The sequence below is a fragment of the Rhineura floridana genome, chromosome 12 (assembly GCF_030035675.1).
Source record: "Rhineura floridana isolate rRhiFlo1 chromosome 12, rRhiFlo1.hap2, whole genome shotgun sequence".
In the NCBI taxonomy this organism is placed as follows: Eukaryota; Metazoa; Chordata; class Lepidosauria; order Squamata; family Rhineuridae; genus Rhineura; species Rhineura floridana.
In genome coordinates this window covers 32,951,927-32,956,685 of record NC_084491.1, presented here as the reverse complement: position 1 = coordinate 32,956,685, position 4,759 = coordinate 32,951,927, and the positions used below count along the sequence as shown (strand labels likewise).

The window sequence follows — 4,759 nt, the reverse complement described above, 5'->3', positions numbered from 1 at the left end:
CTGACTGGCAGCAGCTCTCAAGGATTTCAGGCAGGGGTCTCTCCCAACCCTACCTGGAGATGCGGGGGATTGAACCTGCAGCCTTCTGCATGCTACACAAATGCTCTGCCACTGAGTGCTTTTTCAACCATGGCTTGTTGCCTTTGGCATGTACTCTCCACAGGGAGGCCTGGGCGAGCAAAGGTGCCTGTATTTCAAAGTTCTCCATGTTGCCAAAATTCTGTATATCCCACTTTAGAATGCAAGCCCTGATGCAAGAGCTCAACCAGCTAGACTTGGGATATGCTCCAGGTCTCCCCCTCAGTGTAATAAACATTTTCACAACCCCTTTGTTATCTATATAGTTTTTTGCTAAATCCTTTGCCTTTTGTATTCATCTGTGGGAAATCCAAAGCTGGCAAGAGCAACTCAGTGATCTAACAAACCTCAGCGGTACTAATCTTGACTCCGCTCGACATGAATGCTGTCATTCCAATTATGTAGCCCAAACAAAATTGGGCTTATGTCTCCAGAACTCTCCCCATACAAGGATGACATTGTAAACGGCAGTCCCGGAAACTTCCTACCACATAGGGATGTCGACAATGTGAAACAGGTTCTGGCCTCCTCCTGATGACTTGTTTACTGAACATTCATCCTGACTTGACTACACAAAGCTTGTGCAGAGGTTTGAATATGCCCTGTCCGAAATGAGCATTCAATTTGATTTGTTTGCAGGAGAGTTGTATGACAATAAGCATTCGTCCTGATTTGCTTGAGGGATGTTTATACATCTTCCCATTAATCATTTGTTCATCCCACAGTTCTCAATGTATTTCCCCATCACTGTCTGTAGTGCTTTTATTAAAAGTAGGTTTGTTGTGCTAGGATGCTGGAGCACTTTAATTGTGCAAGATTCCCCAGCATACACTTGAATCCCTCCTGCAAAATAGTGCCAGTCTGAAGTAGGGAGGGAAAGATCTGTCAGTCTTGGTTGTCTCCATTTCTCATTTTTCCAATCTTAAATTTGGTTCTCCACATTTCTGCAGCAATCTGTGGACTTTTTTTTTTAAATCCTCATGAAAATTCTTCAGCATTTTAGTGTGGATTTCTCCTAATAAACACATTTTTGGAAGTGGTTTTGAGTAATGTACACATTTTTGCCAGCAGTTTCTCCTATCCGAATGCATTTTTGCATGTTATTTTCACTAATATATTCAGTGTTATGCAGACTTTCCTCTAATATATGCATTTTTGCAAACATTGCTTAGTTGGCGAACTGCATTGCAAAATTCAGATAACTGTGAATTTCAAAGGATGGCTGTGTTTCAGTTCTCATACTGTTTTGGAATCTGTGAATTTGATACATTCAGCTTTAAATGAGAACTGAATGGAATGACTCTCCAGTGCTTCATCTGGAGACACCCTCTGTGTCCTGTGCGAAGGAGCACCATTTTCTAGTTACATCAACGTGCCAGCTCACCCACCCACCCACCCACTGTATCAACAAAGAGTTCTTCATTCTCATCTGACGTGGGTAGCTCGGATTGTATGTCTTATGTGTAATAACTGTGGACAGTGGAACACAATGAGGTGAAAACTCAACGAAGTGTGCCCATTTTCTTTCAATGTCAGGAGCCTGGTTCCACTGGCTAGCTCCCCCGAGGCCAAGTATGTTCATTGAGTGACGGGCATAGAGCATGAATACAAAATAATGCTCTTTGTTGCCAGCACAGTGAACCCTTTATATGATGCAGAGGGCTTCAGGGTGTGCAAAGCCCTTTTGCCTTGGATGGAGCATAAGGACATTGAAAGGCTCCGTTGGATCAATCCAAAGGCTCCTCTAGTCCAGAAACCTGTTTTGTGGCTGCTCCAAAGATGCTTCCAGATCATCAGCCCTCTCCTGTTGTTTAGTGCCAGCACCTGACATTCAGATGAGGTCGCATTTGCATTGGTTGGAAGCCAGCTAAGAGGTAACTATACAAAATAGGGACAAGCAGTAAGTTCTTCTCCACACTTTTTTAGCTTGAATGTGGGAGACTTCAGGGTAGTGATGGAGGAGAAATTTGATTCAGTTCTCATGTAAAGGCAAAACTACTTCCTTTGTACTTTCCGAAACAATGCAAGAACCAAAATACAGCCATCCTTCAAAACTGCAGTTCTCCAAATTTTGCGATGCAGTTCTTCAAGCAATGTCTGCAAAAATGCATACATTAGGAAGAAATAGGCATAAAAACAAATAAATTAGTGAAAATAACATACAAAATTGCATTATGCTGCATACAAAAATGTGTTTATTAGGAGAAATTCACACTAAAATGCTGAAGAATTTTCATGAGGTTTTTTTTTTTAAATGCAAATTGCTGCAGAACTGATTTTAAGATTCAGTAAAGGAGAAACAGAGAAATGGGATTGACAGATCTTTCCATCCCTAGTTCAGGGGGTGCAAAGTTTCACAAAACCACCCCCTCCCCCGTTGACCTTTTTTGCTGCTGCCATAATGTTTTCCTTGGCCCTGGAGGTGGCAATCATAATTACAAGAATAAGCCACCATCTTCCCACTCCCAATGCGGGCTGCAAAGTGAGAGTAGGAGTCATTGCCCTCACTCAGAACAGGCTGAAGACATTTTGCTGCCTGAAGCAACCTGCTATTCCATATACAGAGTCCACCTGGACTGGCATCTGAATCTTACTTCAACACTAGCTTCACTGAATAGTTGGTTCTGATTGGCAATGGCTCTGTAGGCTTTCTGTTCTTGAATTCCTCCTGCAGCCTGAATGGTTCTTTGGCTATGTCTCAGGCGGGACTCCACCATACCATAAAGGTCCAAGGCTACATTCACACCATATATTTATTCCACTGTTATTCTACTTCAGACAGGCATGGCTTCCCCCAAAGAATCCTGGGAAGGGTAGTTTGTGAAGGGTGCTGAGAGAGTTGTTAGGAGGCCTCCTATTCCCCTCACAGAGCTACTATTTCCAGAGTGGTTTAATAGTCAATCCCTCTTCTCAGAGAACTCTATGAAGGGAAGAAGAGTCTCCTAACAGCTCTCTGCACTCTTCACAAACTACCCTTCCCAGGATTCTTTGGGGGAAACCATGCCTGTCTGAAGTGGAATAACAATGGAATAAATGTATGGTGTGAATGTGGTCCAAGGCAGAACCTTAATCTGGGGCCAGAATGGAGCAGCTGGTTTAGATCAGACTGCTACCACCACAAGCTACCACTGATCAGATGCCACAGACAATGGTTTTAGACTGACACCATCAGGATAGGCTTGGGGGGGCAGGCATCCAAAGTTCTACTCAGCAGAATGAGTGGGAGGCCCCCATAAGACCATTAAATCAACAGTCTAAAATTACAGTGGTGTAGTTAGGTCCTAACTGTATACCATTGAATATTCTGCATGAATAGTGGCCTTTGTTCTGAAGCTACTGAGGGTCACATTGTTTTACATCCCAAGGAATCCATCCCTTAATTATATTCTTAATCATATTCACATCCCAGCCTTCTTCAAATGAGTTCAGAGTGGCGTACATAGGTGTGTTACCTTCATAACAACCCTGCAAGGTAGATAAGTCTGAGAGAGAGATTGGCTCAAAGACATTCAGGGCTTATCCACACAGGAGCATTACTTTGTACTAAACATGCTGTCTTTACTTCCATTTTCTATTTGCACCGTCCACAGTGAGGGCTCCATGCCAGCGGCAAACACTGTATTTTCTATTCACACTGAGGGGAAGTATCAATCAGTTTCCTAATGGCCATGCCCTCTAATTTAACATTTCCACTCCCTCTGGTTGCTTGGCAACCAAGCATGCTGCAGAGGGTTCCTTAAAAAAACAACAGACGTGCGAATATCTGTGTTTACCTGGTAGGATACAGCTGAAATACAAATCTTTGCTTGAGCAGTGTTATGCTTGTGTGATTACGACTTATGGTGACCCTATGAATCTTTTTGGATATATTCATAGGTTTTTCATGGTAGGAGGCATTCAGAGGTGGTTTACCATTGCCTTCCTCTAAGCCTACGGCACCCAGTATTCCCAGGCAGTCTCCCATCCAAGTACTAACCAGGCCTGACCCTGCTTAGCTTCCGAAATCAGATGGGATCGGGCATGTTCAGGGTAGTATGGCCTTAGGGTAAAGATGCATATATCTGTCAATTTCAGTTCCTCTTAGTTTCTCATTTTCCCAGTCTGAAACTCAGTTCTGTATATTTCCACACCAGTTTTTTTTAAAGACCTCGTGAAAATTCATTAGCATTTCAGTGAGATTTTTTCCTAATTGACACATTTTTGCAAAGCAATTTCCCATAGTATAATGTATTTTTGTTTGCTATTTTCATAAAGATGCATATATTCATGAAAATAACATACAAAAATACATTATATTATGGGAAATTGCTTTGCAAAAATTTGTCAATTAGAAGAAAATCTCACTGAAATGCTAATGAATTTTCATGAGGTCTTTAAAAAAATTGCAAACTGGTGACTTCCGGGAAGGGTGACTTAGCCTGTGCCTGCTTTTGAGACGGGCTCCTGCCTCAAAAGAAGCTTATTCAGATATATCAGTCAGATTTTTTTTTTTTGACTGATTAAACTTCTCCCGGGTAGGGAGAAACGAAGAGATTAACCTCAAAGCCTATTTTTGTTGGGACGACCAGATCTCATTAATTTATGGGACGAGGTCCAGCCGACGAAGGTGGGACGGATTTTCAACAACAAGCTCTATCTGATAAAGCGAACGTTCATCTTATCTTCTAAGAGAGAACGCACT

The 4,759-nt window shown here is 42.2% G+C and overlaps 1 pseudogene; it reads right to left on the bottom strand.

Moving 5' to 3' along the window:
* Positions 1 to 4,005: 4,005 nt before the first annotated feature.
* On the bottom strand, positions 4,006 to 4,124 carry LOC133368878 (5S ribosomal RNA; annotated as a pseudogene).
* Positions 4,125 to 4,759: the final 635 nt, after the last annotated feature.